The following is a 13,549-nucleotide window of genomic DNA, read 5'->3' on the forward strand; positions in this document are numbered from 1 at the left end:
GCATGAATGGGGATGAACCATGGGTTAACAATAGTGTTTTTTGAGCTGGTTGGTGGGTTCATTTGATAAAACAGCATTTGGGATTGTACTTTTTCCTGTGCTAGAGCAAAAGTCATTAAATATTGAAGTATTATATTGTCTTGGTTCCTCAACTCAGTATGCTGATGAGACTGACAAGAGGTCCGATGTTTCCTGTCAGACTTCACAGACAGATTGCTGATGATAAATTAGCTAAGCTGACTTGCTGGGCTACATTTTAGCGTAGTTGTGTATAAAATGATATCAGGTTCCAGTTGATCCAATTGCAGGGCTCCTTTATGTGTTAGCAATAGGATTCCATAACTTACTGGTGCATCACATGCAGTGATATATACCTATAATATAAGCCAAAGTTCACAGCATTTTGTTTAGACAATTGTCTTCTTTTTTAAGATGTGGTTGTCTCTTGCGTATGAAGATACATTTCATCAGTTCAGAAAATCATAGATTCTGAATAACACACAGGCTTCAATGTGCGTTTTGCTTATGGACCAGTAAGTAGCCATGGTTTACCAAAAGGAGTATTTCCAGTGTTTACCTTTATCACACCTTCCCAAGCAAATCCGTAGAAATGAGCCAGAAGCCAAGGCCCCTGCATTGGCAGTGGCCCATAAGTATAAAATAAAAGTTTACAGAAGCCTTGCAAGTGTCTCTTCATTTCTACGTAGTTCTACACAGAAAATGTTGATTACATGATGCCTATTGCTAATATCATCTTAGTAATAGCTCAGCAAGCAATTTAACTTTCAAACAGACACTTCCTAACTGTATCCTATTCGCAACCTACTTTGTCATACAGAACACTTAACTCTTTCATCCATTCCTTCATTCACATTTCCAGTATATTTTACTAAGCATCTACTTTGCCCCAGTCATTCTTCTAGGTACTGGGGACATACAGTGAACAAAACAGGCAGAGTTCCTGCCCTCAAGGAGCTGGCATTCTAGACGAAGGAGCTGGACAATAAACAGTGCATCAGGTGGATAGCTGGACGAGGAGACTCACGTATACCCAAACGCTTATTTGACATCTCCAATTGAATGGCTAACAGACACACTGTATCTAAAACTAAGCTACTCATATCTCTCTACTTGGGCTACCCTAATATTCCTCCTCTCATGTATTAGTCAGGGTTTTTCTCTGGAGAACGCCAAAGCAATAGGACATATTAGATAGATAGATGATAGCTAGCTACCTAGATGGATAGACAGATAGAAGAGGAAATTTATTATGGGAATTGGCTCACGTGATTATGGAGTCTGAAATATGCATGATCTGCCATCTACAAGCTGGAGAACCAGAAAAGCCTGTAATGTAATTCAGTCCAAGTCCAAAGGCCTGGAAAAAAAAACGGGAGCGGATGGTATAACTCCCAGTCTGAGGCCCAAAGCCTAGGAACCATGGGGCAGCCTACTGGTCGAAGTCCCAGAGTCCAAAGGCCCAGGAGCCAGGAGCATAAAGTCCTAGGGCAGGAGAAGATGGATATCCCGTGTCAAGAAAAGACAGAGAACTCACCCTTCCTCTGACCTTTTGCTCTTTTGGGGCCCTCTACAGATGGAGGATGCCTGCCCACACCGGTGAGAGCAGATTTGCTTTACTCAACCTCCTGATTTCAATATTAATCTCTTCTGGAAATACCCTCACCAGCATACCCAGAAGTGATACCTTACTAGCTTTCTGGGTGTCTCTTGGCCAGTCAAGTTGATATATAATGTTAACCATCATAGCTCTGTTAAAGACAGCCCCATCCTTTGAGCTGTCATGATGTGTGTGTGTGTGTGTGTGTGTGTGTGTGTGTGTAGGCTTCTATCATGCCTACTGTTTCCAGCCTTGTACACATTATACCATAATTGGATCTGGTCTCTCGACCCCCATAAATGGTCTAAAGATATTCACATTTCCAAGCTAATTTGACCAGCAACCCCTGGGGAGTTTTCTCAGGAACAACTAAAGTAGGAAAGAGCCCTTTCCCCCTATGGCACACCTAGTAGGTTATGAGCCTGGGAGGTGCTGGCTACCATGCTTTGGGCATTATGAGGGACGTCAACCTAGAGTGTTACAAAGATGGAAGAGGGCACAGAAGTTCTTGGTGCCAGTTTTCCCTGATGCATTCCCATAACTTCAGTAAGCAAACCAACATATTTACTTTTGTGCCTATGCTAATTGCATTTGGTTTTTGTTGCTTACAATACATACATTCTAAGAACATCTCATCTAAATTACCTTGGTTTGTTTCTTTTTACTGCTTAAATTCAGAGACCTCATATTTTACAGAGTTTTAGAGTGGATTGGAAAGTACAGACAATTCCCACATGACCTCTTTTCCCCTTTCCCTACAAAGAGTTCTCCCACATCATCTGGGTAGGCCAGTCAGTTAAGCGGTTAAGCATCTGCCTTTGGCTCAGGTTGCTCAGCCAAGGAGCCTGCTTCTCCCTCTGCCTACTGTTCCCCCTGCTTGTGCTCTCTCATGTGTGATATATCTCTCTCTCAAATAAATAAATAAAATCTTATAAAACAAAGAGTTCTCCCTATTACTTCCTTTTGTGTTAGCATGGTGTACTTGCTGAGGCAATATTCATACAGTCTTATCAACTAAAGTGCATAGTTTACATTGGGGTTCACTATATTGTACATTGCATGGATTTTGATAAGTGTATAGTGACAGTTTGTCACCATGACAGGATCATTCAGAATCATTTCACTGCCCTAAAAACCCCCTACGCTCTACCTTTTCTTCCCTCCTTCTTTCTCCTTCTTGATTTATCTTTTCACCCAGTACAAATATAGTAAATACCCTCCATTATTACACTGTGCGAGTTGTGCCGGGAATATGAAACCAGATGTATAAATAAATAAATGCACTGAAGTGCTTAGTGATGACTCAGTAGATGTCAGCACAGAGGCCTATAAAGGCACAAAGACAAAGTAGTCAAAATTCTTTAAACTCCAGCTGGTGACATTAGTGAAAAAACACCGTGTAAGTGTCCTTGCTTCTGTGATTCTTATCTTAATGCAAAAATACGTCATTGCCAGGAGAATGGCATAATAAAAAGCAACAGACTACTATCTGTACATTATGAGCTTTTTTAAGCCTGTAAATACATATTATTCTCTATTCAAAAATAAACTTAATATCAATGCATTTAAAATTATTAAGGTAATAAAACAAATTGGAGATTAAATCCAGGACAGAACCAAGACAAATATGAATCTTTTGCTTGTCTATTATCTCTATCATTATTTTCAATATTACTAGTCCATAAATAGTATTAAACAATATATAGGTGTGGAGTGAAGAAAATGCACTACCAGTATTCCCAAGCCTCTCCAGGCCCGAAATTCTGAGACTGCGATTCCTTCATTTGTAACATAATCTGGTACAGCACTCTATTGATTGATTTTTTTCCATACCTCAGACAAGCGAAGTTATGGTGGCATAAGTCCACCATATACAGTTGTCTCTGAAATTCCAGTGGGGTCTTCATATTGAAAACTGCCCCATTTTTTAAAAAATAATCTTCTATTTGGAGAAGCCTCTGTCACACTTTTGCCTAAGTACTTACAAACTAGTGTCTATATTTGGTCAGGACCAATACTCTGACTTTTGTGTTTCCAAAACTGAAAGGAGAGGCTACAGTTCCTAGAATGAGGGAATAATCAAGAACCCAAAAATAACAGGGCGCCTGGGTGGCTCAGTTGGTTAAGTAGCTGCCTTTAGCTCAGGTCATGATCCTGGAGTCCCTGGATCGAGTCCCAAATTGGGCTCCCAGCTCCATGGGGAGTCTGCTTCTCCCTCTTGACCTTCTCCCCTCTCGTGCTCTCTATCACTGTCTCACTCTCAAATAAATAAATAAAATCTTTAAAAATAATAATAATAACATTGTAACTGCAAAGTGGGGCTTTGCTCCTGAAGCAAACTAGCATGGATCACTTTTGCTTTGATGAAGCCAGAAGTCCTAATACCTCACGGTTTCCCAAGCTTTAACAACAGTATTATTCAGTTGATGTCCTTGTTTCTTCCTGGGAGGTAACAAATTAGGAATGGCATTGCTAAACCTAGATATAATAAGATGAGTACTGGAATCTCCTGAGGAAATATAGAGTATTCCACAAATTTTTCCTTCCTGGCCTTAAACCACAGTCCTCTTTCCTAATTTATCTACATGGAACTGACCATCTTTTGTTTGAATTGGATTCTATGATGATATCTTCAACTGCCTTTTAGAGTTGTGTGACAGATTTGTCCCAGATGGGAGACAGTAATGTGTGCCGCCCAGGCTGCCAAGTATCATATGATCAGTCAAATCACAGGCCCCAGCACCTACAGGACACAGCCCTGACTCACTGCACTTATGCACGTTTTCACAGAATAAAGCCATTTCTCTAAGAACATGAGCTCTTCATTTTTCTCGAATTGTGACTATTGAGAGTAACTGTAATTAAATGCTTAGGGTTTTTAAATATCTTGAAATAAGAAAATCTAGTAAATGTGATCAGGTGAAGGGAACATATGGGCCCTTTTAGGCTTTTCAGGTGTACATTTGGGACTAACACAAACTTGATCTCTTTGATCCAGTCTTTTGTCTATGTTATGAAGCCTAATGGGGTCAGGCCTGGATCGCTTCTCTTCACTCCCAGGCAGGACCTTGTTGGGAGGGATGGATTTCTGCTGATCAGTTAAGGCCAAACAGGGCCAACAGGGAGGTGGGATGGGGGGAAGGGTGACTTCCCAAAGGAAAACCCACATGGCCTTAGAAAGGGGAAGGGAGAACAGCTGCACCACTTCCTCACTTTTTTGAGGATACTGTCCATATATCCTGCCACTCCTGATTTCTGCTGCTTTTTCACATTTTTAGCTTAATTAATTCTTCAATTTTTAGTACTTTCTTTCAAAAGAATTTTTGCTTTTCAAATTATAAAATCATACACAAAATAGATCTATAATATATTTAAAGCTCTTTCAGAACAAAACAATAATTAATGATCCATGTATTCGGGGGGGAAATTTTTATACATGAGACTTTAAATATAACATAAGACATATATGCAAATATATTTACATAGATTGTTTACATTATATTTGCATATATTATAATCACATGTTTGTATTTACATATATATCTTACATTTATTTATCTAGTCCTTTGGTACCACAAACAAGGCCCCACCGTATATCTTTGTATAAGACTTCATGGAGACTTGTGTGATTTCCCTGGGACAATTAAAAAAGAGTAGGATAGCTGCTGGGTCACTGGGATTTTGCACTGATACTGTCCTTACATACTGCCAGACTGTCCCCACCAGGTCTGGGTGGAGCTGTGATTACTTCAGGGCTCCGGGTGCCTTGCAGTTATACCACTGTACACAGGCACGGTCACATTGAGGGAGCATATATACCTTTAGACATATGTACAGATGCTGTTGGAGACCTGATCAGATCCTCCTGGATCCCTCGTACCATCTCTGTTCACCCATCCCTAGCTTCATGGTTTTTGCTACTATTTGTACCTGTCCTTGGACATCAGAGCCCCCTAGCTTATAAGGAGCAGAGGAAGTGACCAAGAATCTTATGTCCACCTATGACCCCCTCCCCGACCATGACCTGTGGACAACGACTTGCTGGTGTGAGGGGACCAAGTCCAGCTCTCGTGCCTCAGGTGGGGCTAATACCCAGCACCCAGGAAATGGGGCTGAGTCTGTGACTTTATCTGAAAGCTCACCTCTCTTAGGTTCTTCCCTCTCCTCAGTCTGCTTCTTCTACTCCCTTACTGGTTTCTTCTTCTGGGGCTGGGTATTAGAAAACCACTTATGCTCAATTCTTGGCTTGAAGACTGCTTCTGGAGGAACCTGACCAAAGAGAGCACACTTTTTATTTCACGGCTGAATGTGATTGGCAAATTCCAACAATGAACATGTTAGATTCTTTAGCATACTGAATTGGGGCTCATGTTTGAAACTACTCTTGATTTCTCTATCTGGGGCATCTTAGGATGTATGAGATCTCTTCACTAATCGGCAGTCCAAACTTCCTCACTCAACTTCAGTCCCATTGGCTGTCAAAGAGCATGTTTTCTGTTGGGTGCTCACACAGACCACTCTGGGAGCTCCACTGCAAACTCTAAGGTTTTCTGTGTGTCTGACATTACTTCTACCCTTAGAAGAACATACCTCTCCCAAGTGTCGGCAAGATGAAAGCATCAATCATTTATGAAGCTGGAAATCAGTGAGAGAGGTAACCAGATTAGTCAGCTCTAGGTTGGGAAGTGCAGGTAGCAATCACAGACCACTCTTTCAGAGGGCTGGACGATGAGAGTCCCAGAGAACTAGGATGGTGACTTGACAAAACAGCAGGGTCAAAGGAAAGGCTTTTGTTTCTTTAAGAGAAAAACCACCTCAGCACTTTTAAGGTGGAAGAATTGAGGCCAGTGAAAAGGAGAGGTCATGGAGGGGTGAAAAAAAAGAAGGTAATTGATGGATCAAACACCCAGAGAAGATGAGAAGAGTCAAATATGGCAGCCTTTAGTAGAAGGAAAGATTTGAAACTAAAAAACTCCTTGTGTCAACTATATGAACATGAAAGAAAAAAAAAGGAAGGGAGGGAGGAGAGGGAGGGAAGAAGGAAGATTCTTCCTTACTGATTAATCAATAGCATCCATCTCTTCAGGCATGTGATCTCCTATTATCTAATGTTTAATGTATTTAGTCCTTTACTACCACAAACAAGGCTACACTGTACATCTGCCAACCTATGAATGTCCTTTGTCTATGTTTTAGGCTTACGGACAAGAACAGAGCCTATTTGTACTGCAGGTAGAAGAATGTCATTTTTAAGCCAAACCTTACAAGAACAACCTGGAAAGATACCAAGTGCATGTGTATTAATGATCTCTCCACTTTGGTTTCTTAGCTAGAGGGACACAGATAAGACTGTTCATTCAAATGCTAATCTCCTCCAGATACATTCTCATAGACACACCCAGAAATAATGTTGGGGTTTTTGTTGTTGTTGTTGTTTTGGTTTTTGTTTTTTTTTTTTTTTTCAGAAATAATGTTTTATCAGTGGAGCATCTCTTAGCCCAGGAAAGTGAAAATAAAATTGACACATAAAATTAATCATCACAGTTATACAATAAATACACAAGAAAAACCAAAATCATTTCATTACATGTTCATGTTTTCTTTCTTTTTTTTTTTTTTTTTTTACATGTTCATGTTTTCTTATAGAACCTATCAGGGCAAATAAATTTCCAATAAGCTGGAGCTACATACCAACTATGTAACTATGCCTAAAAGCCTTTATTTTATAAACATCTCCCAATCTCATAGCTGTTCCACATTAAAGAGTCTTCCTCACTGTTCCAAACCTATCAGTCAGGGTTGCTGGTGAAGAGTAAGCCTTGAAGCTGTTGTCCAGCATGCTTCTCTTCCCTTCCCTTCCTCTGTGTGTGTCCATAAAGAATCTATAAAATGGTAGACCGTTTTCCAACTCCTCCCCTTCCACTGAGTGCTCCATTCCAAATATACCTGGACTTAAAATCCATTTGGCAGAAGGGAGCCTAAGTTCCTTACTTCTTCCATGCTGATACCATTTCTCAGATGCTACATCATCTGCAGATACTCGGCAATTGCGTTACAAATTGCACAACTCCTTGGGCTTGGTAAGTGAGTACAGTCTTCCACTTTTGTCATCAGCCCAGCATCCAGAATCTCCTTCAATCAAAAAGTAGAAGGGTCATGGGAACTTAATATGCTACTGAACCATGACTTGATTCAGGAAAAATAACGGTATAATTTCTGACCACGCTTGGGATCACACAGCATTCCACCAGGTTGCCCCAGTACTCCAGGGAACGTTATGTGGTTACGCATGAGTACTCTCATCTAGGAATTATGCTGTGTGACATACAATCTTACAAGCTCTTGCCTCTGTCGATTATACGGTACACAACAAATAAAAGGTTGTTATTCTGATTTCAGCTTAAATGTCATCTCCTCAGAGAGACATTTCCTGGCCACACAATGTAAATTAGTCACCCAGTCACTCTACCATATTATTCTGTTTTAATTCTCTGCACAGCACATATCACTAAGTGATACTTTTTTAATTCATTTAAGTTTGTCTATTGTCTGCCTCCTCTGGTCTATCTTGTTTTTGTAATATCTCCAGTGCATGGGATAATTCTGGATGACACATAGTTAGCCCTCAATATGTATATGTTAAATTAATTACATCAAGGTGATATGAAAGAAAAAATGGCTAGGAGGATACCTTGAGGCTACTTTTAATATAGGATGGTCAAAGAAAGTCTTTTTGGGAGATGATTTTTGAGCCAAAACCTATATGACAATTAGATACACGTATGAGGCTTTGATTATTACATTGGCCTGCACATTTTTACTGTTGATATTAGACTGTTCTTGTGAAGAAAGGGCTTTATAACTATTGAAGAGTGACCCAAAAAAAGTATGGGATTGGCCCAAAAGTTCAAAAGAACAGGTATAGGACTGGACCTATAGAGTGGGTTTAAAAGAAGTAATGACAAAAATCATTTTCAAAGAGATAATGAGAGAAATCACTGCTTCCCCAAACATTTTCCTTTTCAGTAATCCAGAATTATTTTTCCTAAAAGCTCCTTCCACCATTAAGGCTTAATCACCCAAGGGAAGGGAATGGCAGATACCACCTAAAACAAAAGTTCCCAGTGAAGATGATAAGATTCCACCAGATGAGGAAAAATACATGCTTTTCTACTGAGCAGTGGGAAAGCTTAATTAGGAAGGAACAATATGTACATCCCACCTAGATTCCCTTGGGCTTCAGAACTCACACCCCATACCCCTAAGATTTAGCCAGTTGAAGAGTTGATTGTGGAAACAGAAATCAGGTAGAGAATAGAGACAAGTTTCAGACTGGTAAATTGTGCCCTGTGTAGAAGAGGTTTGTATTGCACACTGCAGTTTCTATTTGGAACACATGAGCAGACCATCTCACAGAGCATTTGCTGACCTAAACCAGCATGGGTATCTGCAGCTGCTGAGAAATAAGCACAAGTTGTTGGGGAGAATTGTATTAGCTATCCTCAAGCCTCCCATACTTTCCCATGCAATGTGAAAAAGATAGAGGTATTCTTAGACTTGCCCCTAGAACCAAGAGTCAAGAGCCAGAGAGTTTGCCATTGAGTTACTATAGAGAAAGGTGAGATGACACCAAAGTCCACAGGCTAGACAGAGTAAGGCAGACAGCCAGTCAAGAGCAAGACTGGACATTTCAGCAGTGAATGCAGTAAGGATAAAAGTCACTCACTGAGTATGTATCTCAGTTGATGATCAACAGAAGAACAGAGAATGATATCACTCGGTCAAGGAACACTTTCCAAAACTAGGAGGATAAACAAGCTCCTCCTGGCACCTAGCTGCCATCTTTGGCATAAGGAAAAGGAAGGAAGACTCTTCAGAAGAGAAACAACTCTGGTGGGGCTTATCTTACGAATTTCAAATCGCTGAAACATATACGACCATAAAAATGAAACTATAAACTAGAATAGATGAAATTATCTTCTAATAATAAGCTTTAAATAATTATTTTCTGCAATCACCAGGAATTTAAGTAGCTCCAAAGGAATATGAAGCAGTTAAAGAAATACACATTTTAGATTGCTTCAATTTTGACCCTACTGTTGTGTATGGTTTAAGTATCCACTTCTATTGTTCTAGTTTGAGATGCTCAAGTATGCTCAGTTCAACTCACAAACCTCCACACTAGGTATCCAAGGATTGCTTTGGTCTTATAGTTGTCCTGGAGGCAAAGGTAGGGTACAAGTAAGAGAGTAGCTTCCTCTATTTGCTATAGAGCCAAGGAAAGGAAACTTAGGTGGGTACTCCTTCTACACCCACAGTACTGTTTGATTTATTGGCAGGATACTTGAAGGCAGTAATACAAAATTCCCAGTAAATACCTGGCCCATCAGATACAGTGTGACTTTGAACTTCTCTGGAAGTGACCCTTCTCTCCTAGCCCGTGTGTTCATCTCTACATTCCCATATACAGTACTGCTTCCATCCTCAACTCTCCGAGTTAAACCTATGTCCCCCTTCACCTGTTGGCACTACCAAAAAAGTTATCTTTTCTCTTTTTCTAACACAGTAGCTATACAGAGTTAATAGGTAGAGCCAAGATTATCCATTAAACCAGGATCCCATAGCATTGGTTCCTTTTCCTCAAAAGCTGGAAGACCTTTCTCCAGAAATAGATTTCCACTTCTCCCACCCATGGAAGGGAAGAGAGAGCTTTGTTTTCCACGCTGGAAAAGGTTGCCCAAACATTCACTACTACTTTCCTCCTATTCCCAAATAAGACAAATGACTTCTATAAATGCCAAAAAGAAAAGACAAACCCAAGATGAGTTTTGGGGATAAAGAAATTGACTCAAGTAAAATGAGGTGGTTAACCAAAAAAGAAAAAATGTAGGATGCAGTAAAACAGAGGCTCTAACAGAGGAGAGAGACAAATTCCTCAGAATAACAAAGAACAGCAGCAGGCCTAGAACAACAAGTGCAAATAGAAACAGGAGGACAGAAATCTCGAGAAAGAAGAGCTTGTCTGCAGGGGAATAGTGAGATAGAATTAGCAAATATATAAAACTGTCCAAATTGTTACACTGCTCTAATGAGGTAATCAGAGAATGGAAAGAGAGAGAGAGAGAGAGAGAGAGAGAGAGTGTGTGTGTGTGTGTGTGTGAGAGAGAGAGAGAGAGAGAGAAGAGAGAGAGAGATTGAGGTACGACTTCATTCACCCTGAAAAGAAGCCAAAAGTAATATGTAAAATTGTTAAATCCAGGGAAATGACAGTGTTAAGTACATTGTTCAAAGAGATGGAGTTAAATATCAGTGAAAACAAGTCAAAAGTTGAGAGTGATAGCCTCTGGGTAACAGGTATCAGGAGAGGTAAAGACAAGAGGCTTCCTCTTTTCATTATTAGCTGTGGTGGATTAAAGATGACCACAAATTTCTTGAAACTCTTCCCACAGAAGGGTCTATTTCCCCTCTCCATGAGTGAGTTTGGGTTGACCTATAAAAGCTTACCAATAATATCCCAGTGGACATGACACTCTGCCATTTCCAGTCATCGGTTTTTAGAGGAGTAGAAGCTTCCACTGTGGTCACAAGAATCCCTCAACCAAAATGTAAGAACACCAACCACCTCCCTTGAGAGACCACATGGAGAGATCTTTAGACTGCATTAAGAGAGAAATAACCAGCTGAGCCCAACCTTCTAGCCACCTCTTCAAGACACCAGATATGTGAATGAAGCTGTCTTTGAATTACCAGACTAGACCAGACACCAGATGAATACACTCAGTTAATGCTACACAGAACAGAGAAATCACCCAGCCAAGCCCTGCTTAAACTCCTGATCTACAAAATCTTGAGACTTAATAAGATTATTGTTGGTTTAACCCATTACATATGGGAGTAGTTTGTTATACAGCAGTAGATAATTGGAGACTAAGTGTTTTAGAGCTCAAAAGTTAAGTCTTAAGTAGTAAATTTTTAACACGTATATATATAATTTTCATAAAAATAAAAATTAAAATAGCCTGATCTGGGGTGCCTGGGTGGCTCAGTTAGTTAAATGTCTGCCTTTGGCTCAGGTCATGATCCCAGGGTCCTAGGATCGAGTCCCGCATCAGGGTCCCTGTTCAGTGGGGAGCCTGCTTCTCCCTTTCCCTCTACCTGCAGCTCTGCCTGCTTGTGTTCACTCTTTCTCTGTCAAATAAATAAGTAAAATCTTTTTAAAAAAATAAAATAGTTTGATATAAGTAAGATCAATGAATTATATTGAGGTCAAGTTCATGGTTGTAATATTGTACTATAGTTATACAAAATGTTACCCTTGTGAAAAACAGGGTGAAGGGCATATGGGAAGAATCTCTTTCTCTTATTTCTTACAACTGCATGAGACTCCATAGCTAATTAAAAATGAAAAGTTTTAAAAAATAATTCAGGGGTGCCTAAGTGGCTCAGTCAGTTAAGCGTCTGCATCAGCTCAGGTCATGATCCTGGGATCCTGGGTTAGAGCCCCACATGGGGCTCCCTGCTTAATGGACAGCCTGCTTCTCCCTCTCCCTACCCTTACCCAAACCCCACCACCGCCACCACCCCTCCTCATTCTCTCTCTCTTGCTCTGCATTCTCTCTCTCAAATAAACAAAATTCTTTTAAAAAAGTAATTCAAACAGTTGAATATTTCTAACTTGTCATTCTTATTTATTTTAAACAAAACATAGTGGCATACCTCACATATTATACTACATTTTTCCACTTAATATATTTTGTATTTGTTTCCAAGTCAGCGCTTATAGGTCTAGTTTATTAATTTTGATGGCTACATTATAGTCCTCTGTATGGATTTGCTGGAACTTATTAGCTAGCACCTCAATGATGGATATTTAGGTTGTTTCCCTTTCTAGAGACTATGTACTCCATCAAGAAGAATTCTAAATCCCTTTGAGTAATAAAATTTAAAACTAGGCAATCTGGCAATATTCCTCTACTATAAACAGATAGAACTTATTTCTATCATTCTTAGGATAATTCCTTTCCTGTCTCACATCTTCAATAAGCAATTCTAGAATCAGTAAGCCTACTTCTAAATCCAGGAAGTGTCCACATATCTATACATAGCTAACTCAACTTCTGTGTAGCAGATTGTAACTCCAACTGCTAGATGTCAGGAAAAAAAATAACTAACTAAAACTCAAAACTCCAGCCGAGTCACCCTGTTTGAAGGGGTTTCAGAAAAAAATGAAACCAGTAAAAAACACATATATGAGAGAATTGATCTTCAAAACTAAGTCTCAAATCACAATGCTTCCAAAACCCGTCATCTCAAAATAATTATTTAATCTGACTAGCATGTTTTACATTAATTATATCATTAAGACCAAAAGGAAAAATAAAAAGGATGCTCCAGGCAGATACACTGAATTTGTGGCCAAGAATAAGTCATTTTACCATCTAAAGACTCTGTGCTTTTAAGAAGGTGGATCTGAAGTGTATTATTTGCTCATTCATTCCCCAAATATCTAAGTATCTGATAGTTGTCAGAAGCAAACAAAGGCAGCTCTTTCTCTTTGGAAGAACTCATACTCTAACGGAAGGACCAAGAACTAAACAGATAAATATAAACAATGTGGCAAAGGATAATAAAAATAAGCACATGATAGCACAGGGTTACACAGGAGGGCATGCAAGGCTTTGTGACAGAGACTTCTAAAATCTTAAAAATAGGGATAAGCATCATCTGTGGGAGAGAGAGCTTACTCTGGCCAGAGGGCAGCACGGACAGAAGTAAGGATAGGGTTGAGTGTAGCTTGCAGGGGTGGGTGGCTCTATATGCAGTTACGTAATACCCGAGTATAAAATGGAGCATGGGGTTCTATTAGAGGCAGCCTGGGTCCAGATCATATAGGGCTGGGTGCCTTTCTGAAGAACTTGACATGCATCCCTC

At 39.8% G+C, this 13,549-nt stretch overlaps 1 long non-coding RNA gene across 1 annotated transcript in view; it reads right to left on the reverse strand.

The window, feature by feature from the left end:
- Positions 1-13,549, reverse strand: part of LOC125093021 (uncharacterized) — an 84,226-nt gene that overhangs the window by 3,384 nt on the left and 67,293 nt on the right. Inside the window, exon 3 of the long non-coding RNA XR_007125132.1 lies at positions 5,761-5,887. This is a non-coding gene — a long non-coding RNA (uncharacterized LOC125093021). The remainder of the gene's footprint in view (positions 1-5,760; positions 5,888-13,549) is intronic.

This window comes from Lutra lutra, chromosome 2, assembly GCF_902655055.1.
Source record: "Lutra lutra chromosome 2, mLutLut1.2, whole genome shotgun sequence".
NCBI lineage: Eukaryota > Metazoa > Chordata > Mammalia > Carnivora > Mustelidae > Lutra > Lutra lutra.